Raw genomic sequence first — 27,697 nt, forward strand, 5'->3', positions numbered from 1 at the left:
TGTGCAACTATGACATACAACTATCTCCTGGGGCTTTGGGGAAAAAAAAAGGAGAAGGATTGGCAATAGATGTTAGCTCAGAGCCGGTCTTCCTCAGCAAAAAGAGGAGGGTTAGCATGGATGTTAGCTCAGGGCTGATCTTCCTCACTAAATAAATAAATAAATAAATAAATAAATAAATAAATAAATAAAAACAGAAACATAAGATTGATTATGTCTATGTTGGTGGACAGGTAGGAAAATGGGCACTCCCATGCGATGTTGGTGGGGATATGAATTGGTAAAATCTATTTGGAGAGTAATTTGTCAGTAATTACTAAAATTTTGTATACACATACCTTGTGCATTGCCTCTGCTGACTTTGGAAAAATAAGAATGTTGATCGCTATTTTATAATAATGTCATCAGGTGTTGTGTTGTTGGCGGTGGTGGTACTGGTGGTGGTGGTCGTGTCTTCTACTATATGAGGAGGCTTGATGAAGTCACATCTCAGATGGCTTTGTACGCAGAATAGTGCCAGGGGGCAGTATGGGTCAAAGCAATTCTCATGCTTCTTTCACAATTTAGGCAGAAAGATAGGCTTCCCTGGGGAGGAAAGATTTTTACCACTGCACTTCATAAAGTGAAAACAGCTGGGAGTCCACTCAGGCCCCTGCAGACACCTTTGAAAAGCACTTCCTAGGAACACCTCCCTTTCCTCCTCTTCTAAGTCCTACAGCAGCAGTGAGATTCAGCCCTATGAAATATTCATAAAATTCAATCGACCGGAAAAACACTTTGTAAATGTGAGTGCTGTAAGTGACCCAAATTATATCAGCAGCTTTTTGAGAAATGGGGAGAGAAAGGAAAAGGCATTTAAGGGAATGGAATCCAGGGAGCCAACCTTGCCATTTCAAACCATAATAAATGGGTCGTCGATCTGCATTTTGCAATTTCAGAAATGACTAACACTTGGACTGTTTTTGAGCATTATAAGAGTGGCCTCATCCCAATATAAATCAGTCTTTCTACATTACAGGAGTTATGTCACTTTTTAAATCTATATTTTTATTTCGTAGTCATTTTGATTCCAGCTGTAAAAATCCTGAGAATCTGTATTCAAGGTGGTCTTCTCATCTCAGATGCTGAGGGAGTCATTGAAACCTAGCTGGCCTCCAGGCGAGAATGGTGGAAGGTGCCCCTGCCAGCACATCTTGTTCAGGTTTCCCGCCCAGGGCCCTGCAGGAGAGCTCCCTGGCCCACTGAGTCACAGGGGCCAGAGGTTTTCATTGTTGGAAAATTCTCCTGGGTTTATGCAGATGCTGTCTCCATCCAACTGCCAGTCCTTTGTTCTGCTGTCTGGATCCCCCAGAATAAATCTACCCTTTGTACCCTTCAGTATTGAGGATGGCCATCCCCGCCCCCCACCCTGCTCAGATCATTTTGTCCTCATAAGACGGGATTCCTAGAATTTTTGCCCTCCTGGTTACCCACTCTTCTATGTAGAATAGTACACAGACCATCTATTCCCCCCTCACCCGCCTTGTTCATAATACTGTCTTTCTATAATGAGTCCTAAAATTGTTGTTTGTTGGTTTGTTTGGTTTTGGCGCCCACATCACACCATTGTCTCATATTGACTTGTAAACAAACTAAACCGCCAGAGCAGTTGCTTTTTGAGCCTAAGTGAAAGATGGAACATCTATTTCTCGGAAATCTTGTTTGCTTTCGGCTCCTTGTTCCAACCCAGACCTCTTTTGGAATTCTGATTCTGTCGGTCTTATCTAAAGCATTCATCTCGCCCAGCATGGTGTCGTGGGATAATGTGAAAAGCCTGCCGCTGACTGCTGATGTATTTACCCAGGCTCAGGGCTTGAAGAGGGTGACAAATCCCTCATAACGAGTTTGCCAAGTGCCTGCTGGCAGCCAGCGGATTCAAGGCTCCATGGAGAAGGGAGAAGGACAAAACCGGAGCCTGGCTGCCAGAAGGGGCCCCGCGCCACTGGGGTTAGAGGAACGTGGGTTTGACCATTGACATGTAAATGGCCAGAGGGGCCTGAGGCTGATTCGCAGCAGACCCTCCCACCGTCCCACAGGCCACACAAAGCCCTGGCCCGCAGGCTTCACCTTAGTGAGGCCCTGGGCGGGCGTCCTGGCTGCAGAGGTAAGTCCCCGAATCAGCTCTGTTGTAAAACCATTCCGTTTGGGACTGTGATTGTGGACTAGAAAGTTCTCCCAGCCACGTGCAGAGGGAGTGGTCTCTGGAATGCACTCTTTCCTGCATGTAGACACTGGCTCTTTAGAGGTTTTTGAAATGAAAAAGAATACTCCTAAATGATTATTAATTTGATTTGATGTAAGGAAAGAAATAGAATCACATTTGCCCATATGTGTGTGCATATACAGGATTTGATGCTAGCTTCAAAGTACTTTTTGAATTTTACATGAAATTTCTGTGGGATAATTTTATTTGGGGCTTTGTGTTTTCTGGAGTCCTGCACTTGTGCTCTCTCTCTCTCTCCTCTCTTTCTCTCTCCCCTCTCTCTATCTCTAACCTTTCTTACCTTCTTTCCTCCTTCCTTTTCCTTGTAGTGATGGTAAGTTGTGTAACTCGTGAAAGAAGTATCACTGTGTGCTTTACAAGTTAGAGAAGCGGAGGAAAAATTACACACCGTTAGAATAATTAATATGAATAAATCACGACTAAAGAATGGATATGATGAAGTTCTTTTTTTCCCTCTGAAACTTCAGTGGAAGAGTTTATGTAGTGCTGAGGTCCTAGTGAATTGTAAAATGTGTGGTGCTCTTAACACCTGGTGGGAGGTATATGTCATGGTCTGGACTGATTTTGTTACAAGTCCTTTAAGCACTAGCAAGAAATTATTTAAAATAGAAGTTTAGATTTCACATTCAGCTTGTGTACTAGATTGAGTTAGAGGAGAATCTTTTTAAAAGATTTTAAAAAATCTTGAAGTAAAAGGTTTTATTTGGTAAACGATATCCCACGTAGGACTCACTGCCCTGAGTTCTTGCAGAGATGGTGCTTTTAGGAAAACATTTTCTTAATAAAATACAACATTTCCAGATCTCTCTCTCTCTCTTCTCTGTCTTTCTCTCTCTCTTCCTGGTATAGATACTCTTCACAGTATGAGTTCAGTACACAGTGCATCCTGAAGCCTTGAATATTGATTGGTGGTTGTTAGTTTGGACACTTTTTTGCTCTTTTCAAGTAATTATAGTAATAGAATTGTGCTTTCATGCCAGAATACTCATAATGAGATTGAAGAAAAAGTTCACACAATCCGTCTTATATCCAGAAGCTGTAAATCTTGTCATTAAGTGTGAAGTCTGTTCTTAATTTTTAAGTGTCTCGTGCTCTAATGAGCATAGTTCGGGGGTTTGGTACAGTGGAAAGAACACAGAACTGAGTGTTATGGGACATGGGAAGAGTCTAGCTGCCTGGGTGGCCTTGGGCAAATGACTAACTTCTTTGGACCTCAGTGATGGACTAGATCAGTGGTTCTCAACCAGGGGTGGCAGTGTCCCTCCAGGGGCACTTGGAAATGTTGAGAGGGAACATTTTAAATTGTCACAGTGTATGGGGGCACTAATGATTGAAGACCCCAGAAACTAGAACTCTTGAAATGCCACACGGCCCAGTGAAGACTTGACCCACCCTAAATGCCGATGGCACCCCCGCTGAGAAACCCTGGACCAGATGATCACTAAGGTTCCTCCAGCTGTATTTCTCTCAAGTTCACAAGCAGAGCATTGACAGCATCTAAAACCATGTTGAACCAATCCACTTGGTGTGTGCATCTCACATGCAGCATTGAACGCTGTGTTGTTGGGCCGTGCTGGTAGACCTGGTAATGCTGGGTCAGGACGCTCACGCCATGGCTCCTTGGATTCAGCTTTATTGCTGAGGGGGTTCCCTGCTTTAAGCCCAGAAAAGTACTGATACTGTTCAGAAGCAGGTGCAGAGCCGGGCCGGGGTGTTTTGGTTGGCTTTGGGTTTTCCTTCATGTCCTCATTTCCTCAAAGGGAAGAAGTGGGTGTATTGTGGCCGCAGGCCTGGCCTCCGGGGCCTGGACTTTTCCGCCATGGACAAAGGGCAGCTGTCGCATCGCACTGCCCTGCTGCTGGGCGATGTCTTGTCTGTTGAGAAAAGGATTCGTGTGGAGGCAGGTGCCGCCTTGCGAATCTGCCTGCCTGTTCTCACAGGCCACCAGAGGCCTTGATGAGGCAAAAGCGGATTTGAGCTGGAATAATGATTCCTGGGGAGTCTGAATTCTAAGATAGTTTGGAGTTATTAAATTACTTTTTATTTGCCAGTGAGGTGCTATTACATCAAAGCCCCACATTAAAGCTTCTTTCAGGATTGTCTTACTGTAGAAAGCAAAAGAGAGATGAGTTAGTGATCCTCACCAGAAATTCCCTGTGATGTTGTACAGATATGCAACTCCTAATAACTGAAGTGTAGAGTACCTGGAACATATATTTTAATTGAAGTGTTGTTTTTAATTACAAAAATAATTTATTTAATTAAAGAAAATTCAAATAAATAAGAAAAAAATACCAGTAATTACTACATTTTGATATATACCCTGCCAGTCTTAAAAATTTTACAAAAACGGAGTTACAGTATATGATATTTTATACCCTGCTCTGTTCACATCACGATATCTCATGGCCATCTTTCTATAACATAGTATTGCATAATTCTGCATGACTACTGGTGATCCATTAAGAGGATAGTGCCAAAGAGCACAGACCCTAGAGTTGGACTCTGGGTTCATACTCTAGCCCTGCCTCTTATTAGCTGGGCAAATTAACTTCTTTGTGCTTTGGTTTACTCTTCTGTAAAACTGGGAGAATAATATTACCCACTGCACTGGTGTGTTTTAAGAATTAAATGAGATGATAGATATTAGTGCTTAGAATAGAGCCTTGTATAAAGTAAGCACTCGGTATGTGTGAGCTATCATCATCTTGTCAGCTTCAGCATCATTATATGACTGTACCATCTTTGCTAATCAACCCCCTGGTATTAGACATTCTTGCAATTAAATCCTTTCTGACATGCAGAGTTATTACTTTCAGATCAGTTCCTAAAAGTGGAATTTCTGGGTCAAAGAGCAAACAACAGTTTGAAGCTTTGGATATGTATTGCTGAATTTCCTTCTAGGAAGCTTGTTTCAGAATTCACTCCTATCAACTTTTCTCAGCTGAGTTAAAAAATTCAGCTTGGCTTCCTTCTAACATCCCATGTGCTCTGGCACCTCCTCCTTCCAATAATTGGGAATATAAACTCATCTAATGTTGCTCAGGGGCAAGCATAATTAAGGAAATGAATTAGCCACAAAACAAATTCAGTAAGGCATCCCATAGTCAAATAAAACAAGGTAGACCACCTGCTGCTTGGTATTTTCTGTGCTCCAACTTCTCTCCATTGATCAAGAATTGTGTGTGTATGAGAAGATGTGAATGTGTAACACATAAGTGTAGTCCTCATGCTCTTTTCCTCCAACCCAATTTAACTTCTAGACATACTGGAAGAAAAAGAAATTGTCTTCAGCCACATGATAGGAAATGTATATGAAATTAGCTATCTAATTTGTAAAACATTGTCAGTCTCTTTCTTCTGTGATATGTAAAAATTGCTTATTCCGTTGCATTTACTTTTACGTTTACCATGAAGAACTTGTTGCAAGTTGGCATATACAAAGATGGGACCCATAGTGTACTTTTTGCTTCTTGACCTGGTAGTGAGTGCTGTGGCCCAGGCTCCTTGTTCAGCATGCCCATGCTACCAAATTGCTGGGTGATGACTCAGGTCTTCTGTTTGGATGACTGAGACCCCTCTGTACAGCATGCCATGGCCCTCACGTGTCCCCAGTGCAGTGTTGCTAGATGAAGTCTGCTTCTGTTTTGTTCTCAGCAATCCACCCCTCTACATTTGATTATAACCGTGAATGCAAACATGAACATTTAAACCACATGATCTAGCACAGTTATGAGGGAGACATCCAGATGATTCTGAATACATTCAGTTTAGATTCTCATTAAGAACATAAAATATGATCCGGCCCCGTGGCTTGGAGGTTAAGTGCGCGCGCTCCGCTACTGGCGGCGTGGGTTCGGATCCCTGGCGGGCACCGACGCACCACTTCTCTGGCCATGCTGAGGCCGCGTCCCACATACAGCAACTAGAAGGATGTGCAGCTATGACATACAACTATCCACTGGGGCTTTGGGGAAAAAAAAATAGAGGAGGAGGATTGGCAATAGATGTTAGCTCAGAGCCAGTCTTCCTCAGCAAAAAGTGGAGGATTAGCATGGATGTTAGCTCAGGTCTGATCTTCCTCACAAAAAAAAAAGAACACAAAATGTAAAAATGCTCATATCTCTGAAAATGCATCTTAGGACCCAAAACTATACTTGGGAAAAGCTGACTCGGTTTATAGACACTGTCCAAGGTACTTTTGATAATTATTGGCATTCCAAAGAGAAATGTAGGCTATATTTTTATTATTTCTTTGGATTGAGTACTTGATTCATTTTTGCTCCAGAATAGTGGCTTTCAGCCTTTTGACTGGGACCCATTATAAGAAATGCATTTTACCTAGTGACCCAGTATGTACACACACACCTATAAACACATACAAGTGAAACAATTGTTTCCCAAAATACCTGCAGCACGCTTTGATATTTTCTATTCTATTCTGTTTCATTCTTTAAAATGTTACTTGTGACCCCCTAACTTATCTTCATGACTCACAGATGGGCCGTGACCTGCAGTTTGGAAATTTTGTTCCAGAGGTGGTTTGTTGTTGAGGGTGAGCGGACTGGTAACCTTGGTGGGGACTAGGAGCCCTTTTCACGGTGGAAGCATGTTGCTTTCCTCTTGCTGCTGGGTCCAGGGCAAGCTGTCCATGCCCAGGGTGTCGCCTCTGGAGGGGTCTCAGTGCCCTGGGGCTGGGCAGGAAGTGGAAACAGAGCCCCTTGTGCTAGCTGCCTGGCCACTTGAACAGCTTTGCTTTTGAGAACTTCCGTCCTTCCCTGGACTGGCTGCTGCTGCAGCTGACGGCTCTGTCTGAGAGGGAAGGTTTAAACAAAGACAATAATTCAATTAGAGTGCCCCTGAATTATGTCTTTGTCTCTGCTCTTGACGGAACAGAAGGAAGTTGTTCATTATTAAGGATGCCAGCTGCCCAGGGATTGATATATCTATAGCCAAGGCTGGCTCCCTTTCAAGTAGGTAGAGAGCTGGCTCCCCAGTCGGTGTGTTGTGAAGGGATCCAGAAAAGATTTTCCTTAAAATGTCTACTCATTCCCTTGTGCCTAAAATTTTATGATTAGAGTTCATTCTTTTAACTCTTACAAGCTTTTTGTTCTCCCAGAATTCCGGATCAATATAAAAGTATCCTTAGGAAAGAGAACACCTTAAAATTGTATCAGATAACATTTAATGGGGATTTGAACAGGCACTGAGAGCAAGGGGTAGGGGTGTAGGTGGGGGCATGGGGAGCCTAGAGGACTGTGAACAGGAACAGAAGAGGCTGCAGGCCTGGGGAAGTTTCTGTGTCTAGCAGTAATTTGAAAGCTATTTGAAATTGTAGAGCTCTTTAAATATTTTTATGAATTTTATGAATTTTCTAGAGGCTTGGGGTGGACTTGAGTAGGGCTTAGAGATGAGGGAACTGACACCCACCAAAGGTGACCAGAACCCTTAGGACCACTTGCTACTCCAGGATTACGTGGCCTGTATTGTCCGGTGGGTTTGTGTTTTTGTTTAACAAATGTCTTCCTTGCAGACAACATGACTAAACTATGCTACCCAAGGTTCACATTTTATTTTGTTCAGTGCCTTCCAAGCATCTTGTAATTATTTAGGCGTTTTTCCTTAAATCTTAGCTTTCTGATTGGTCAGATCACCGCAATTTGATTGCATCCCAGTTTGTTTTTCCAGTTGTTGGTTATGAATTTAGAGCTGAAAAAGACCTTAGCCATAACGTGGGTCAGTGTTTTTCAAGCTGTGGCTATCAGCCCATTACTGGGTCATTAAATCAGCTTCATGGGTGTTACTGACAGGGATTGTTGGTTGAATGGGTGAGTAAATATTTATCTTCCCCACCAAGCATCGTGCAGTATAGAGATATGGGATACCTCCTAATGTGTAGCAATATACACAACCATTGTGTGATACAGATATACTCATTCTGTTATTTCACAAATATCAGTTGTCAGTTAAGCACCTATTGTTCTAGGTACTGTGGTGAGCAGCAGGGGGTACAAAGGTGAGTAAGAGGCGGACCCTGCCCTTGAGATGCTCAGACGATGGTGGGGGAGACAGGCACAAAAGGTCATTGTGACACAGTGTAGTGGCTGCAGTGATGAGGATACGTAATTATCTCCTCCTTACCCTGGTGAGCTCCTACCTCAGGAGATCCCACTTTGGAAAAGCAGGTGGACTTGATCCAGCTGATTGCACTGGACCAAGCACAGCCAATGAGAAGCTGCAGGGTGTGTCTGTGACAGGACAGAAAACCATCCTCTGAGGTTCAGAAAACAAGACCAGGGAAGGCTTCTAGTGAGGGGTGATATCTCAGCTTGGCCCGTGTAGTGGGTTGAGTGCTTGCCACCAAAAGGTATGTCCATGTCCTAATCCCGGGAACCTGTGACTGTTCTCTGATTTGCAGAGGTGACTAAATGCAAGATTTGGGGGTGAGGAGATCATTCTGGATTAAGTGAGTGAGCCCTAAATCCAATGGCAAGCATCCTTGAAGAGTGAGGCAGGGGGAGATTTGACACAGACAGCAAAAGGAGGCCACGTGACCAGGGAGGGAGCGATTGGAGTGATGGGGCCAAAAGTCAGGGAGTGCCACAGCCACCAGAAGCTGGAAAAGGCAAGGAAGCCATTCTCCTCAAAGCTTCCAGAGGGAGCGTGGGCCTGCCAACACCTTGATTTTGGACTTCTACCCTCCAGAACTGTGAAGGAGTAAATTTTTGTTGTTTTAAGCCACCAAGTTTGTGGTAATTTGTTATGGCAGCCCTAGGAAATGAATACAGGCTGGATTTCCACAGGCTGGAACTACAGAAGGGAGGACGTTTCTGAGAAGAGTACAGGGGCGGGAGGAAAAGCCCTATTTGGGAAGAGAGGCGTGAGTGGTCTGGCCAGCTGGCAGAAGCGGGGATTTTGTGAAAGGGAGTAACAGGAGATAGGGCTGGAAAGCTCGCATCTGACTCCTCGCCTTTGTGGAGGTTTGAGTAATTCCTTGTTTGTGAAGGATCATTTGATAGTCCATTGTACTGCCTCTTAGGTAATGGCTCCAAACATCAGTGACCAGGCAAAAAATACAGGATGAGTTTTGTTTGTTATCCAGGCGGCTACACTCTTGTGTGTCTGTGTGGAGAGCCCAATTATCTCCCACTGAAGAGAGCGACACACACCCCTCTGGAGGGTTGCTTTAGTCACTCCACACATCATGTTTTTGAACTTGTGTTTCTTGCTGCATTTTCCTAAAAAAGACTTATTTTTGTAGCATTTTCTTTCTTTCTTTCTTTCTTTTTTTGTGAGGAAGATCAGCCCTGTGCTAACATCTGCCAATCCTCCTCTTTTTTTGCTGAGGAAGACTGGCCCTGGGCTAACATCTGTGCCCATCTTCCTCTACTTTATATGGGACGCCACCACAGCATTGCTTAACAAGCGGTGCACGCCCGGAATCCGAACCGGCAAATCCCGGGCCGCTGCAGCAGAGCGCACGCACTTAACCTCTTGCGCCACCGGGCTGGCCCCGACATTTTATTTCTTGAAATTATCAATTAATGTATAATCATTTCTGTGACATATAGTAAACATCTTTAAACCAGATGAAGAAAATCACGTTCCTCAACACGAAACTGGTCCATGCCTTTCAGAGATTCAGGAATTCGGATTCTAGAACAGATGCTCCCCACATCATGCTCTTTCTTCTAGAAGAACTAGACCCTGTGATACCTTTTTATTTTCTTTAATAAGATAGAATTTAGGAGTGAGCACATCTTGGGATCAAATTAAATTTTATGTCTTTCGGTCGAGAAACAGCAGCTAGAGGTCTTATGTCTCCTCAGCTGTCTTTCTGACCTGCACGATATCTTCTTGTATCTTCACTCTCCCCCATCCTCCAAATTTCATGTATACTCATGTTTTATGGGTTTTAATTACTAGTTTTTATTATAAAAATAGTTCAATTTTATTGTAAAAATGTCAAATAGTAGGTTTGAATATATTGCTTCTTAATACATTAGCTGGCTGCAAACCCACTTCTCACTTTGCTGTGGTCTGAATGTGTGGGTTCCCCCAAAATTCATATGTTGAAACCTAAGGTCCAATATGGTGGTATTAGGAGGTGGGGCTTTGGGGAGGTGATTAGGTCATGAGAGTGGAGCCCTCACGAGTAGGAATAGTGCCCTTATAAAAGGGCCCCAGCAGAGCTCCCTTGTCCCTTCCACCGTGTGAGGACGCTGTGAAGAGGCACCGTCTGTGAACCAGGAAGCTGGCTCTCACCAGACAATGACTCTGCCAGCACCTTGATCTTGGACTTGCAGCCTCCAGAACTGTGAGAAATGAGTTTCTGTTGTTTAAAAGCTACCCAGTCTGTGGTATTTTGTTATAGCACCTCAAATGGACTAAGACATACTTCTAGCCCTGTATTAGTTTCCTCTAGCTGTTGTAACAAATTACCACAAACCGGGTGGCATAAAATGATAGAAATTTATTTTCTCACAGTTCTGGAGGCCAGAAATCCAAAATCAAGGTGTTGGCAGGGCGCAGCTCCCTCCAGAGGCTCTAGGGGAGATTCTGTTCCTCGACTCTTGCAGCTTCTGGTGGTCGCAGGTATTTCCTGGCTTGAGGCCACATCCATCACTCCCATCTTTACCTCTGCCTTCACATCACTGTTTCCTCTTCTGTGTGTTTGTGTCCCAAAACTCCCTCTGCCTCTCTGTCTTATAATTACATTTAGGGCCCAATAAGGTAATATCCACTCTTTTGCCACATAAGGTAATACTCACAGGTTCCAGGCGTTAGTAGGTGGACCTAACTTTTTGGGGGCTACCATTCAAGCCACTACCATTGTTAAAGAAAAAATTATTCTGACTTGTATTAAAATGGTAAAGTCCTGAACTTTATTCAGGACTATTGTGATAGATGTGAGAGGGGAGAGAGATGGGGCTCACCTCCAAATACATCAAGAACAAGTGGGGATTTATAGCCGAGGAGTAGGTTAGAGGGGTTGGTAGATGAAAGATTACTAAGAGGAGACATCAAGTGTAGGGGGAATTCCTGCTAAACAAATAGGAGTTTTGCTGAAGGTAGGCCAGGGTGATCAAGTATCACCCAGGTAATGGTGGGGGATGAGGAGTTTGATCAGATATTGAGGATGATCTGACATCAATGGTGGGAGGATTCTATCTAAATTGGCTTAGCAGGATTCCTGCTAAGACTGAGCTATGCAGGCCTGGCAAGGATGGAGGCCAAGGTAAATTTGGTCTAGGAGAGAGTTTTTATCATAATCCCTTAAACAGTGTTTTCCAGACTCACAAAGACCATAAAAATGAGCCCAGGATATCAACAACCAAGCTTGTGCCTGTGGGGGAACTTCTGGGGCTCCATGCAGCAGCTGCCTAATTAGAAAAACGGCTCTGTGCAGGATTCTCTTCTCTCCTGCAGTCACTCTCTTGCCTCTCCAAACAGTCCCAGCTATGGACATGCTGCTGCTTTAGGAGCGTGGGTTTACAGATTGCTCTGCTCCCCAGCCCTGCAGTTATAAAGCAGCACCTGCCTCTGCCTGAATGTTATTGTTTGGATTCAACCTACAGGAAAAGTAAAACACCCATGAGGGCTAACGTTAGGAAATCCATTGCAACATCAGAGAGATTTTTAGATAAATCATTCTGTGGGAAAAGGAAATTGATTGCTGATTTTGGGTCCAGACTAGGAACAGCTGGCAACTGATAAGAAGCCCCATGGCCATCCTAAGGACCTGATTTGGCATGAACCCCATGGCTTCGGGGGTGGGGGCAGAGCTGGTCCAACTTCAAGACTGGTGTCTGTGGGAGGAGGTGTGGGGGGATCTCTTCAATAGCAGGGGAGGAGGGATCTGCCTTCAAACCCCAAAGTGACCTAATCCCTGTAGGTAGGACCAGGGCTAAACCACATCCAGGTCTGTTGCTGGACTGACCTCTGAGCGGGTAGAGCCAGCCTGTATCCTGCCGGACTCCGACAGGAAGTAAATAAGTGGGATCAACAACTCTGCAAGTGGCTCACGCTGGTGCTTCAGGGAATGGGAGGCCCTGCTTTCATAGTATTTTCCAGTACTCTTCTGTAGGCTCCTTTTTGTACTACAGGATGAGACAATAGTGCTTTTTACTTGTCAAACTGAAACTCGCTCATAGAGCTCTGCAGGAATTCGGGACTCTCATTATACTGCATTCAGCTCACGTGTTTTGAACGCCAGCCTTGTGCTGCGTGCTCTCTAGGACACTTTTTCTTTATCTCATTTAACCTTTACAACCACCTGCAAGTTATAGGTATTATTCCCATTTTTTTAAGTGAGGAAACTAAGGCTTCAAGTTGATGTTTCTGACTTGCCCAGGGTCTCACCTTTTAGTGACTCTGCAGTCAGGATTGGAATCTGGCGCTGCCGGCCCTAGACCAGTGTGTACCAAGGGCCCCCAATAAAGAAGGGAAGGAATCCTGGAGCTAACTGTGTGGCTACCTTAGGGCTTTAGGATGTTTTACTAAGCCTGTTGACAATGAAGACTCTAGAATTATACTTCTCCAGGTCTGATGAACACTGAAGAGGGGGCTTATTAGCAATAATCTTTTTTTTTGTGAGGAAGATCGGCCCTGAGCTAACATCTGCCAATCCTCCTCTTTTTGCTGAGGAAGATTGGCCCTGGGCTAACATCTGTGCCCATCTTCCTCTACTTTATATGGGACGCCACCACAGCATGGCCTGACAAGTGGTGCATCGGTGCACGCCCGGGATCCGAACCTGTGAACCCTGGGCCGGCGAAGCCGAGCGCGTGCACTTAACCGCTGCGCCACTGGGGCAGCCCCGATAATAATCTTTTTTTTTGGTAAGTACTTAGGAGTTTCATTTAGGAAGACAGTATTTGAATGAATAACAGAACAGTATTCTGTGTATGAGGCGGTGTGGGGTCATCTGGGCTACGTAGAGGGTGAGGTTCTGTTGGAGTGATTAAGGGCTGTCAGAGGGCAGCGTAAATCACCAGCCAGGGTCCTCTTTGTGACAAGCCTGCAGGACACTAACCTAGGTCAGCCTGTAACCTCGGAGATGCAGGCAGAGATATGGAGCAGGGTGCCATCGGACCAGGCCCAGGAAATCTCTCTTCCTCCCCTCCCTTCTCAGGGATGTGCCCTGGGGAAATTTCAAATTTAAATCCTACTGTCTGTTTTTCAAGTGACAAGGAACAAACTTGTATTAAGTTTGAAGATTTGGGAAATATATGAGGTCTGTAATAAGAGATTGTCACAACATCTGAGCATAAACTCCAGCAGTTATTGTTTGATAGACAACTTTGATGAAAAATTAAAGTTGTTTTGCTTCTTACTTTGCAGCAAAGCTGCTACCCCCGACATAATGCCCCCTGCTCTCGGTGACTTTGCAGCTTCCTTTATTCTGTTTCCGTGTGAATTCTGACTTGTCAGAGACGCTTCCTTTTACAGAAGAAAAGGAAGTTTCATGTTAATTTTCCTTACTAGATAGGTTTAATCTGAGGTGATTTTTAATGGATTAGATTCTCCTGAAAGTATAAAACATAAAAAAATAAAAACTACTTTGTTGCTGGCACAAGAGAATAATTTAGGATACTTGAAATTGAATTAGAAACTAAATGGTATTTGTTTGTTTGTGTGTTTATTTGGCGTTGTTTGTTTTTCTCTGTCTCCTACTGTGTGACCTTTGTAAACAAAGGGCTCTGATGACCTCCTCGGGCCGGGAGCCCCCTGGCTCCGGGGAGCTCTCGCTCCGCCAAAGCCCAAAGCCGGGAACTCAGGGCTTCAACTCCACCTAGCACAGGCCTTTGTTTGCTTTTTTTTTCTTTTTCTATTTCTCATTTTCGGATTTGTAGGAATATTACAAGAAATGGTGTATATGACTAGACGCTGCCTTTCTGTGGTGTTAGTTCAGAACCACTGAAATCCTTGGAAAGTGTCCTTTTCTCAGAATTGTCTTTTTTTTTTTTTTTAACACTCCTACAAGTCTTGTCTTCCTAAGGGTGGTACTAACAAGTATCAGTGGAGGTATTTCTCTCTCTCGGTTTTCAGATAGCTTTATTGAGGTATAATTTACATACCGTAAGATTTATCCATTATAATAAGTGTGCAGTTCAGTGCTTTTTTTAGTAAATTTATGCAGTTGGACAACCACTGTAGGATCCCAAAAAGGGAACCCCAACTCCAGCCTCGGGAAGGCGCGGACCCACAGACACAGAAGACCGAGCTTGATGCAAACGCAAGAGGTAAGAGGTTTATTAAGCGGAGCTCCGGGTCGACACGTATCTCTCGCAGGAGACAGAGGAGTCGACCCCGAACCTTAAGGGGCAAGCTCTTTTATAGGATTCGGAAGCATAAAGCGGGAAAAGGTTGGCGCGGTCTTACATGATTGGCTAATTTAAAACATTTAAACAGTTACATTTTATGGCGCGAATTGCTATGGCGCGAAGCAATTATCAGGTTACACACACGCGTCCCCATCTGGACCCCCTCCACCCCGACCCTCCCAAACTTATCCCTCTGGAGCACTCTCTTGTTCTCAATTTTCCCCGAACAGTTTAGGGCGAGTCTTCTATGAATAGAGTCAGTCAGGATCGATAAACGTTCCCCCTTATACCAGGAATCCTTAGGGTGTGGAGGTGCCTGTCTCTAAGGTATTAACTTTTAAATTTTTAATATAATTTACTTCCTTCACCACCACCACAATCCAGTTTTAGAACATTTTCATCACTTCTCAAAATGTGCTTGTGCCCGTTTGCGGCCAATCCCCACTCCCACCCCTAACTCCAGGCACTCCTTGGTCATCTTTCTGCCTCTATAAATCTGCCTTTTCTAAACATTTCATATAAATAGAATCATACGGTATATGGTTTTTTGTATTTGGCTACTTTCATTCGGCATGTTTTTGAGGTTTATCCAGGTAGTATGTTCCAGAGTTATTGAAAAAAAGACAACTTTCTATTGTGGCAGATTTCAAAATTAGAGAGACTAGTGTAAGTCACCCACATGTACCTCGCTACTGGATTCGATAATTGTGAACTTGTGGTCAATCTTGTTTCATCTACCACCCCCCTCAGCTTTTCGTCCCCCACCCCCTTGGATTATTTAGGCGCCAGTCCCAGATATTGTATCACTTAATTTGTAAATAGTTTAGTATATGCATTTGTATTTACTCCTGCTTTTCTATAGCTAAGGAGCTAAATATTTTTAGAAAATGTGGGTATTGGGTAAAAGGGAAGATAAGAGAGGTAAATATTAATTTAACTAAGAACACTCCTGCAATGTTCAAGGTGCTACATGTGGCAATCTAGGATACAATGATGTGTAAATCTTGCGTATCTACTAGGTCTGCAATACATAATTACAACTTAATCAAGACATCAGTCTATGTGGATAATAGATTTCCTTTCTAATTTTTTTATCTTGTATATATTTTGCTTTTATGCTAAAAGCCAAATTTTATTTTGTTTTTAAGAGGAGAGATGTGTTATAAAGACTGGTATGAAGTCCTCTGTTGAAACTTATGAGGAGATGGGCTGGCCCCGTGGCTTAGCGGTTAAGCGCGCGCGCTCCGCTGCTGGCGGCCCGGGTTTGGATCCGGGCGCGCACCGACACACCGCTTCTCCGGCCATGCTGAGGCCGCGTCCCACATACAGCAACTAGAAGGATGTGCAACTGCGACATACAACTATCTACTGGGGCTTTGGGGGGAAAATAAATAAATAAAATCTTAAAAAAAAAAAAAAAAAAGAAACTTATGAGGAGAGGTAAAAGCAGATAATTTCAAATTTGCTAATCTGAAATTGTGACCCAGGTGAGAATACTATCTGGTCGTTGTTTCTCCTGATTTGGGAGCCCAGTAGGCTGCAGACCAGATGGATTCTCATTTGAATTAGAATAAGCAAGAAGTCAATCCCTGCAGAGCTTTGCTCCCGAATGGACCATTCGTTAATGTTTTCAGAGTTATTGCATATAAAATATAAGCCAGCTTGTTTATGGAATGTGAACACAATTGGATAAAGATTCCTGTGGCAGACACTTGAGGTAGGCTCTCTCAGGGCCCGTTCCCAATCACCTTCTCCCTTGCCTTCCTCTACTGTAGAGACTGGAAATCTGAATGTTTAATTTTCCTATCCATCTTCTTGCCAGGGATGGCCAGGTGACATAGTTTGGCCAGTGAGAAAAAGCACAAGTCTGCTGGGAAGGGCGTAGCTTCCTGAATGAAAAGACATACCTGAGGTGGAAAAAGTTTTTGGCCCTTTTGCCTTCCTCCTAGCTGGAACCTGGATGTGACACCTGGAGGTAAAGCAGCCATTTTGAAATCATGAGCTGACATAAGTATAAAAGCCGTCACACTGAAGATGGTCAAGTACAAAAATAAAGGGAGCCTGGGTCCCTGAGGGTATTAGTGAACTGTTGCCCACCGTAGACTGCCTTCCTCAGAGCTTCTTCAAATGGGGAGAAAATAAGCCCCTATCTAGTGAAGCCTGGTCTGTCTGGCTTTTTGTTTATTTGTAGCTGTGTGTATTCTGCTTCGTTGACACTTGTATGTTTGTGGCTTTTCTGCCACCACACAGCACTTTCACACCTGATGCCACTCTGGTCTAATCACGGACTTGGGAAATTTTAAGCATGGAAGTCCTAGAAATTATCTAGTCGGTGGTTCTCAACCAGGGGTTGGCAGTCATAGTGTCTGGGGGGTGCTACTGGTATTTAGCAGCTAGAGGCCAGGAATAACAGCCTGTATTGTATGGGACAGTCCCACAGCACAAATGTTCCTTCAAAATGCCAGTAGCGCACAGTAAGAAACACTGATGTAGTCTGATGGAAATCTAATGTAGTCTGATGTAGGAGAGAGTGATTTAATCCCGGACAGGGAATAAGCCCCCCAGGACTCTTGAGACCCAGCTGCCCTGGTTTGGGCAACCTGGAGGAAATCCCCGAGGTCTCCTTTCCATGCTCTCCTCAGTGTAGCCTGGCTTCCCTTTCACCTCTGTTACGGCGCCCTCCTCGATTCCCCATGTCTCCAGTATCAAGGCTGCGTTCCGAGCAGAAGACAGATGCGCTGCAAACTAGAGAGTAAGGGGGAGGCACGAGGTGCCCATCGAAATCTCTAAAACCTCTGTGAAACCACACTCTGGAAGTCCTGAGGCGTTTGGGCTTAGAGTTTGTTCACTGTCTCCCAGATTCCATCACCTCCCAGTTTTATGAGGTCTGGGCTTGGGGGGTGACGTTGATGGTTGTGATGGTGAGAGAGGTCGTCAGTCACCTTCTCTGCCCCTAGTGGCTCTTTCGTCTTGTCCCAGTTGATGGCCTTGATGCTTCCAGAGGCAAGAAGCAGAGGCTTCTGTCATCTAGATGGCTTTTGGTCCCTTGAGGAGAGCCTAGGGGCTGAGCTCTGGAGCTCCCAGCCCTGCCTCCCAGGAGACAGTCAGGTGCCAATCTCTTTTTCTTCTTCCTCCTTACCCAGAGATGGGATTCCAAGGAAGGAGGCCAGAGGCTGCATGCCCTGCAGTATCCAAGATAGAAATGCTACCCTGCAGTTCTTGGCACCAAAAAGTAGAAATGGGATATACTATGGTTAGAAAAGGTCAAAGCTGCAAAGTTCTCACCAGGCGTTCTCACCGCTCATGGGGATAATAGCGGAACAACCATCTCCCAGGTCCAAGTGGAGCTTAAAAGGGCTGCGGGGGTGGGGGAAAGCACTTTGGAAATGACAAATGGCTGTACCAAAGTTGATTACTGTTCTCATGAGAGCAATGATGCTTTTAATGGCTTTGGGCATTCATAACACACAAAGTTGCGTAGCAGGACTGTGGGTCATAGTTTGAATTTCTGTTGATTTTTGTTTCGTTTGGATTGATTAGGTCCAACTGAATTTATTTCAGGACAAGACAGTGGGATGAGTAAGCAATGAAGATAATAGGGATGCACTTAGCTAAATCCGAAGAGGACTGTACCCAGCTTAGGCATATTTTTCTTCCCAGCACAGAAAAGCAGAGCTTTTACTGTATCTGAAAGACACTTTGGTGGGAATGTGCATCAAGATGAGGCTTGCAGCTGAGGCCATTCTTAGGACTAGCCTTTTTTGCGTCATAATTACAGAACGCATCATCATCATCAGCTGCTTTTTCTGGTTGGTTTCTCCTTACATGATACATAAATTCTACCTACAAGATCAAGACTTAGACTTGTCTAATCGTTTTCTCTTATGGAAGCACCAGGCTTGTTTCTAAGTATTGCCAGTGTTTTGCCCTTTAAGGAGCACATGCTTATGAAAACAGACAAATACTTTCTTTCAGCACAAAGTCTCTTAAGTCTCCCCTCTACAGCTTAAGCTCGAGTCAGTGGGGCTCCATCCACATTTGCATTCAAAAGGGAAATGCCTTCTTGGCAAATGCAGCACACCACACCATCAATATCGGGTGGCTTGGAACTCCTTAAGCTTACTTAAACATTCTTTAGAAACACATTCCTTTGAAGAGCTCCACAAGACTCCCAGCCACGAGAATGCTCCGCGCATTCACAGCACTGGTATTTACACCCTTGTCACTAGCTTTCCAGGCATCTCTCTGGAAGGAGACAAGACATAACAAAATGCCTGTCAACTGTGTATCCTGCAGTATCTTTGCATTAAAGAGAAGCACTCACTTCAGTGACTTGTGGGGGTGTTTTTTGGGTGACATCCACTTTGAGCTAATCTGTTTCTCACACTGGAGTGAATGGGCGTTTGTGCACTGCATGATATTTAGTGCTGTAATTAAGATTCTTCTTTTTCATTCCTTTCTCATTAAAAAGGCATTGTGGTGCTGGGTCTTTAATATGAGAAAGTTATCTTCAAAAAACAAATGAAGCACAGACTTGAATTGAGTGGTGCAGATAACATTGTGCCCCACCCACCGACGAGGAAGATGCACAGCATTTCTTTTTCCTTTAATGGATCTGGTTTGTGGGAGAGGGTCTCAGTTGCTCACCTTTGTTGGTTTCTAGCTGAAAGTTCTGGTTGGCAGCCACTGTACACGATTAGCATAGTCACTTAGCCCCTGCATTCTTTTTTGTGTGTGTGTGAGGAAGATTAGCCCTGAGCTAGCATCCGTTGCCAATCCTCCTCTTTTTGCTGAGAAAGATTGGCCCTGGGCTAACATCTGTGCCTGTCTTCCTCTACTTTATATGGGACACCTGCCACAGCATGGCTTGATGAGCAGTGTGCAGGTCTGCGCCCGGGATCTGAACCCTGGGCTGCTACAGTGGAGCTCGCGAACTTAACCACTACGCCACCAGGCCAGGGCCCCCCACATTCTTGTTAACATTAAATTACACTTGCCCTAAGATTTCTTTTTATTCCATTTTGCTCACTGGTTATTAGACGTTTGTAACTTTTCTTCTGAGATCCGCCATATTTCTTCACATCAATAATGGTAATCATTACGATAGTAGTCAGATCTGGGATTTACACTGCCTATTTACTTTAGAAAAGATTTTTTGGTTTCATATATATAGTTATTTTAAATAATATAAAATTCCCATAATTAACATAACCATAACAAAAATAACCTAACTGTAATTATCTCATGCAGAATAACCATTTCAACATCTCAATAGAGAGATGAAAAGAAATAAGTCTAGATCCTTGTCTACCAAGCTTATAGCCTAGTCTTATTTATTTTTTAGAACAGTCTGGGCCAATAGATAAACATATATTTTTTTCCCCCTAAAGCCCCAGTAGATAGTTGTATGTCATAGTTGCACATCCTTCTAGTTGCTGCATGTGGCACGCAGCCTCAGCATGGCCAGAGAAGCAGTGCATCGGTGCGCGCCCGGGATCCGAACCCGGCCGCCAGTAGCGGAGTTCGCGCACTTAACCGCTAAGCCACGGGGCCGGCCCTAGATAAATATTTTTAAAGTCAGCTTTTAAAGCATATGCAGATTCGATCCTTGCATTCCTTACCTGACAGGACCCTTTTTGAGGTTTTGGCTGTTGTCGAGAAAATAGAGCAATTAAGTCCCATTATGATAATAGCTACAGAAATGTAGAAATTAGAGTGTGGCAGGTACTATTCTAAGTCTGTTGTTTATATTAACTCACTTAATTAAAAAACTAGATCTCGACATAGGGTATTGCAAGAAAGATTGCCAATCTCCAGCTAATGGTCCGCCTACTCAAAGACATATTTCATTCAACAGAGGGACCGGTGGAGGTGGGGTGGTTCTAGCAGGATTTCCCCCATCCTTTGTTGCTGCTCCTATTTCTCTGTAACCCTGGGCTGTAACCCCTCCATCGCTCCCTCTCCAGCCCTCCTAGTGCTGCAGGACCCCTTCCGTCCTCTCGTCCATCCTGCAGGCAGCAGAGTGCTGGGCTTGGACCCACACAGTTCTCGCAGCCTGAACTGGAGGTAATTTGCAGAAGCCCTCTACTGAGGTTAGTGATTGGGCTAGAATTACAGAGCCCGCCGGGCTGTGCCCAGCTTTTTGCATTAGACCAGCGGGTGGATCTGATGCTTTTTCTGCTCAGGTTCTCAAGGAAGGATTGGAAGAAGGACAAGGAAAGTCCTCAGAAAGTGGGTCTGCTGCTCTCTGGGCCCAGTGTTTCTAAGGTGAGCACCTCTCCTGGGTCGAGAAGAGGACAGAGAGCCTCACATCAGTTCACATGTATGCCTGCTGCATCTCTAACAGCCCCTGGGATGTGGAAGGAGGGTTTTGGTGCCCTGGACAGAGTGTTGTTCTGAGTCCCAGGGAACCTACCACTGCTCCTTACTACCTGTGCAGACGTGGGCAAGCCACCTTATCCCTTAGATTCCTCACCTGGTCATTCAATTCAACACATATTTATGAAGTGCCTGCTATGTGGCTGATACAGCCTTGGAACAAAATAAATAAATATGTAGATAGTGATAAGTGCTAAGACTGCAATTTTAAGGTAGAGAAGGCGTCACTGATAAGGTGCCATTTGTGCAAACACTGTAGTGGCTAAGGGGGAGGGTCATATCGACATCTGGGTGAAGAACATTCAGTGTAGATGGACAACAGTGCAAAGGTCCTGAGGCAGGGGTGTACCTGATGTGTTGGAAAAGTAGCAAGGAGGCCAGGGTGGCTGGAGTAGAGTGAGCCAGGGAGGTGACAGGAGATGTGATCAGAGAGAGAAGGGGCAACAGATCCCTAAGGGCTTTGCAGACTGTCGTACAGACCTGGGCTTGTATTCTGGGTAACGTGAGAAGCCATGTTCGGGGGTGGGCAAGGGGGCTTGAGTAGGAGAGTGACGTGATCTGACTTGAGGTTTAGTGGCATCGCCTTGGCAGTTGTGATGAGGAATAGTGAGTGTGGGGAGGGGAAGAGCAGGAATAGGAAGACCAGCAAGAGGCTATGCAGCATATCCAGGTGAGACAGGATGGAGGCTTGGACCAAGATGGTAGTGCTGGAACCAGGGGAAGTGGTCGGATTCTGGATCTTCTGATGCGGTGGTTGTGCGGTTAAATGAGGTGCATATAGCGTGCTGGCGTGGAGTAGGTCCCCAACACGGGGTAGCTGCTGCTGCTGTTAATGAGGGGCTTGTGGTCCTGTAGGACAGTCATGACATATGCACAGGAAACAGCTCCGGGATTTGCTATCCAGTTAATAATAGCGTCAGCCGCAGCAGCAGCATTGGCAGTGGAACTCAGAATCGCTGGCTATTGAATCAAGTAGAATGCTTCCTGCCTTTCTCTTTAACTGGAAATCTAAATCACTCTGAGACCACAGCCTGGAAGTACTCGATTAAATCACGTACACTAGAAGAGCTGCTGCCGTCACACCTTTTTTCAGCCTCTCCTTATATAGTGTGGGCTTTGACTCCAAAGCAGCAAAGAGCCTGGTTTCCGTGAGTCACGTGTGTACACAGGCAGGGTTGTGGCTGACTGGGCCATCACATCTACCTACATTTCGCCTTTTGGTTTTGGTTTTCCTGTGCATCCTCCCCTCTCCTTTCTTCCCTTCCCTGCAGCAGAGCTGGCCTTCCCGCACCCTGGCACTGTGCTAGTTCTCCATTCCTTACCAGGTCTCTGTACTTCTCTTTACTCCAGGGGCTGGTGCTTCCTTCACCCACGTGCCTGATCTGTGCAATTTCAGCAGTGCCACACATCCCGAAGTGTTCAGAAATTGAGTGGTTGGAAAATAAGTATAGGAGGATAACTGCATTCACATTTTTTAATATTTTCAAAAGATACAGGATTTCTGTTGTGAATACGTAAGAGTTTAGTGCAGGAAACAGAAACCACTGTAGGTATTGTAAGCAGGAAGAGACAGGGGACTGAGTGCTCACAGACTTACTAGAAGGGCTAGAGGCCCAAGGAGCACCAGGCCGGGGGATTCCTCAAACCGTGAAGAAATGGCCCACCAGGGGGGCTCCCCAGTCAGAGGACATTAACCAGGGCTGTGGGTTCAAGAACCCGCTGCCTGCCTGGCTTCCGGGGATCAGGAAGCCAGAATCAAAAGGGGGCAGCCAGCGTGATGCCTCTCAGGAGAGTGGTCCTAGAATGTGGCTACAGAAAAACTGCCCATTGCTACATCTTGCTTGTCAGCCAACAGCTGTACAGAGAAGGCCTCCACTTCACTTTCAGCTTCCTAGTTTTGCACAAGTGCCTCTAGTTGGATCATATGCCCAGCTCTAGCTGCAGGGTGTGGGGTTTGCAAAATGTAGTTTTTAGCTTTCTGTCCTCCAACTAGGAGGAGGATGAGGTGAGGTTAAACAAGCCAGTCTTCAGTCCCCCTCACATCTCATTTGTCTGCGGTGACTACTATGGGGGTCTCTCCTAGGTGTGTTGGCATTGGCCAGTGTTGAGAGGATACCGTGCACAGCCCAATGTTAAACAGCAAATCCAGGGCCGGCCCCGTGGCTTAGTGGTTAAGTGCGAGCGCTCCGCTGCCGGCGGCCTGGGTTCGGAACCCCGGGCGCGCACCAACGCACTGCTTCTCCGGCCGTGCCGAGGCCGTGTCCCATATACAGCAACTAGAAGGATGTGCAGCTATGACATACAACTATCTACTGGGGCTTTGGGGGGGAAAAAAAAAAAAAACACCAAATCCAGCTGTCAATATTTTCCAAGCTTATCTTTAGTACAGCATTGTGTACTTTGTAGTAGAGGAGCTCTTATTATCAATTATACTGTGATGCCTATAAAATAAACACAGTGGGCCCCATCACTGACAGGCAGATTTTGTTTGTTTATATTTGGAGAAAATAGTGAGTCTGGATTTCTGTTTATCGTGAAATGTTTTTATGGTTCATGTCATTACATAAAATGACTAGGCTGGTCGCACTGTTTATCTAAAAATACATTATCAGTGTTTGGTATGAACAGAAATTTTAGCAGACTTTTCACTATAAAAATATTCAGGAGTGGGTGTCAGGTCCAGGTAAATATGAGGAAAACATGAACTGGCGTCAACACTTCTCTCTGATCAATCTGATTTCTCCAGAGTACAGAAGTATCCATTTTTTGCAGCTTTGTGTTGAGCATGTTTTGTAAAAGTTAATCAGATTTCTCGAGGCTGGCACTGTGGCTTGGCAGTTGGGTGCGCGTGCTCCACTCCTGGTGGCCCGGGTTCGGATCCCAGGCGCGCACCGACACACCGCTTGTCTGGCCATGCTGAGGCGGCGTCCCACATACAGCAACTAGAGGGATGTGCAACTATGGCACACAACTATCTACTGGGGCTTTGGGGATTAACAGGGAAGAAAAAAAAAAGGAAGAGGATTGGCAATAGATGTTAGCTCAGGGCCAGTCTTCCTCAGCAAAAAGAGGAGGATTGGCATGGATATTAGCTCAGGGCTGATCTTCCTCACAAAAAAAAATAATAATAATAATAATAAAAATTTCTCTAACCATTTCCCTATAAAGCGGCAGGGATTGCAGCTAGTCTGATTAGTTTGGGAACTAAATCAGACAGAATGAACATTGAGCAGAGCACAGAGTGAGACAAGTGGACGTAGGTGGCTTCATTGGGAGAAATAGGTTACTTTTGCTATCATAGTAATTATCAGTCATGGGGTTCCTGAAAGTACCCTGGCTGATAAAACCAAAATTGGTAGATCAGTGTTTTTGAAAGTTGGAGGTTGGGATAAAAAATGAGTAAAATAGCACATACGTGTCTAGTAGTGCTTGATACACACAAATACATACTTAAAATATATATAGTAAATAATGTTCTAAAGATATCTGCTTCTAGAATAGACTATATTTCTTGGTAACCTTTTTAAATCATTCTCTTCTGTTGTTTGGGAAACATTACTGCAGCTGTGTCATGCACTGGTCCAGCTGCCAGTTTTATGTTGTACAGTCTGCACTTGTGCCCACAACATTTGATTATGAAAATTTTTCTATATACAGCAAAGTTGAAAGAATTTTACAGTGAACACCTGTATACCCATCAGCTAAATTCTCCTATCAGCATTTTATTAAAATTGCTTTATCGGGGGCCAGCCTGGTGGCGTAGTGGTTAAGTTCACACACTCCGTTCTGGTGGCCCGGGTTTCACAGGTTCAGATCCCGGATGTAGACATACACGCTGCTTATCAAGCCATGCTGTGGCAGGTGTCCCACATATAAAATAGAGGAAGATGGGCACGGATGTTAGCTCAGGGCCAATCTTCCTCAGCAAAAAGAGGAGGATTGCAGTAGATGTTAGCTCAGGGCTAATCTTCCTCACACACACAAAAAAATTGCTTTATCAGCTATAGTTATAGATGCTTTATCACCTATAGTCAGTTAGTTATTGCTGCATAACAAACTACCCCAAATTGAGTGGCTTCTCTGTTTGGTTCTGGTTTGGGGTCCCTTGTGAGATTACAGTCAAGACATTGGCCACTCATCTGTGACATGGCTGGGCTGGACAGTCCACTTCAGGACGGCTCACTCACATGGCTTTTGCCTTGAACTTAAAGATAGCACAAGGCAGTGTCACATGGATGCTGTTGACAGTCAGTGACCCAGAAATGGTGAAGAGGGCTGGGGAATTCAGGAAAGGCTTTACTCTGAAGGTAGGACTTGCCTGGAGCCTATACCCGTGGGCACAGTATTCCAGCCAGGGGAGATGATAACACAGATGTAGAGAGAGAAATTCTTATGGAGTGTAAAGCAGAGCAAGAGCGTGCTCAGAGACACATACTGAGGGGCAGAAAGGGTTTAAGGTGATGATCTATTGGCGAAGGTGGCTTTAATGACTTCTACAAAGGATGGGCCTCGGCTCATGAGACTGAAATTGTTCGACGTGGTCATTAACGTTGGAAAATCAGCAACACTGAAAGATTATTTTCCGAGGTACACATATTTTTATTCACACATGCAGTGTGTTCAGCTGAGGGTGAAATATTGTGGGTGGCTCCCTATTTTTTAGAGCTCCGTTCTACTGACAGGTTTTTTTTTTTTCCTCATAGCACATTTTGCTAATTTTTAAATTTGTATTCCCGTTCCTGACCCTAGAAACTGGACAACAGGGCAGACTGGACAACAGGAAGGTCTCTGGGAATGTTAGGCTCCTCTTAAACCGTGAGGGTGACAGTTCCTACCCCTCCACCACACAGGTGCACTCCCACCAGGACCTCCGTGGGAAAGTGAGGGGGGGAGGATATCCTGAGTCGTCTGTGGAGCGTTTGTGGAGGGTTTGAAGTCCTCACCCGGGGTGGGAGGAGGTGAGCTCATCGTCGCTCTGGGCAGAGGCCAGCTGCCCTCTGGGTGACTCTTTACCCCTCTCTGCACTCTCCTGGGAGGTGAGGGGCACCTCCTTTGAAGGCACCCTGAGACCTGCCTCTCTCCTGGCAGCTTCCTGGTGGTCGGCTGGCAGCAAGTGGGCACTTTTCCAGATCAGTAGGGTTAGGGCAGGCCTGCCCAGAAGGGAGAATCCAGGTGAGGGTCACCTTTCGCAACCAGGTAAGGAATGTATTCATGCCCTCTTGATTTGAAGGGGAGGATTGTTCTCTATGGTCAAAAAACAAAGAGTAAACAATGAAAAATACCTTATCAGGCCAAGTCAGTGGCCCATGAATCAAAGAATTCCAAGCTTTTAGTGCTGGAGAGCCTTGGAAGTCACCCTGTATAGGCCCTCGTTTAAAGATAAGAAAGAAACCTAGAAGCCAAAGTACTGGGCAGCTGGTTGGAGGCCCGGCCAAGCAGGGGCTGGGCCTCCTGCATCTCTGTTAAGAGAGGCTGCCATTTATTTTGGATTGACTTTTTATGTGTTGGCTTCTGTGATGATCCTTCGCACAGTGCTCATGCATTAATTATATTACAAAAATGAAAAACGTAGCCTTTAAAAATTTTTTTCCATAATAATAAAAGTTATGTAGTTCTTAGGGTATTAGCACTCGCCAAGTACTGTTCCAAGTTCCTTACAGATAGAAATATTCGTTCCATCTTCTAACAAACCTCTGAGGTAAATACTGTTACTGTCTCCACTTTATGGAGGAGGAAACTGAGGCACAAAGAGGTCAAGTTAACTTCTCCGAGGTGATGGTGAGGGACGACTGCATTGGGATTCAGAGTCACGCATGCTGGCTTCACCTTCCATGCTCTTATTGCTAATTCTCTGTGCAAACACGGCGCTGTTTACTGAACAGTCAAAGCTTTCTGTTTTCCAGGCTTGTGATGGGCTTGCCCTTCCTGGCCTCCTCGTGTGTGTGGGGCCGTGTAACTACTCTGCCAATGAGCGGTGAGAAATGTGTTGTGTCACTTCTGGGCTGGATCCTGTGATCACTAGTGTGTGACACTCCGGATCTTTCCCTAGGCCCTGGAGACTGGCAGAGCTCCAGATGGTGGTTTCTCCGTCAGCCTGGGCAAGTCAGAGAGGAAACAGAGCCTCAGCCAACCATAGGTGACAGAGCTTGAGTGTGGAATAAACTTCTGTGGTTTAGCCGTGAGATTTTTGGATTTGTTTGTTACTGCAGCATAACCCAGCCCATCCTGACTGATGCAGTCTCTGATGTGCCTAATATTTTATGGGGTACATTAGCAAATAAGTCGGACACTTAAAGTTCTTTCCAAATAATTTATTTTTTTAGCCTCACTCAGTAGCATTCATTTTCTTCCTTATAGATGGAAGGCAGCCTAGTACTGTGGAAACAGCATGGAGCTTGAGGTTGAAAGTTCTGGTTTTTGGTCCTTATTATTTTTTTAATACAACAGCTTCATTGAGATATAATTCACATATCACATACAGTTCACCTTTTTAAAGTGTGCAATTCAGTGATTTTTAATATAGTCACAGAGTTGTGCAACCATCACCACAATCAATTTTAGAACATTTTCATCATTCCAAAAAGAAACCTGGTTACCCATTAGCAGTCATTCCCATTTTCCCCCAATTCCCCCAACCCCAGCAACTACTAATCTACTTTCTGTTTCTATAGATTTGCTTTTTCTGGACATTTCATATAAATGGAATCATACAGAATGTAAGTTCCATGGG

At 44.8% G+C, this 27,697-nt stretch overlaps 1 protein-coding gene across 5 annotated transcripts in view; it reads left to right on the forward strand.

Annotated features, from left to right (window-relative positions):
* The first annotated feature begins 1,877 nt into the window (after window positions 1-1,877).
* ANKRD6 (ankyrin repeat domain 6) overlaps window positions 1,878-27,697 on the forward strand; it is a 128,181-nt gene continuing 102,361 nt past the window's right edge. For 4 of the 5 annotated variants that reach the window (XM_087443882.1, XM_087443885.1, XM_087443883.1 and 1 more), the window contains exon 1: window positions 1,879-2,143. The gene's annotated coding sequence lies outside the window, so the exon portion shown is untranslated. Of the gene's footprint in view, window positions 2,144-27,697 lie in introns of all 5 variants that reach the window. The other variant, XM_087443884.1, reaches the window with a different exon arrangement.

This window comes from Ceratotherium simum, chromosome 19 (assembly GCF_057802395.1).
Source record: "Ceratotherium simum simum isolate JZ-2026a chromosome 19, ASM5780239v1, whole genome shotgun sequence".
NCBI lineage: Eukaryota > Metazoa > Chordata > Mammalia > Perissodactyla > Rhinocerotidae > Ceratotherium > Ceratotherium simum.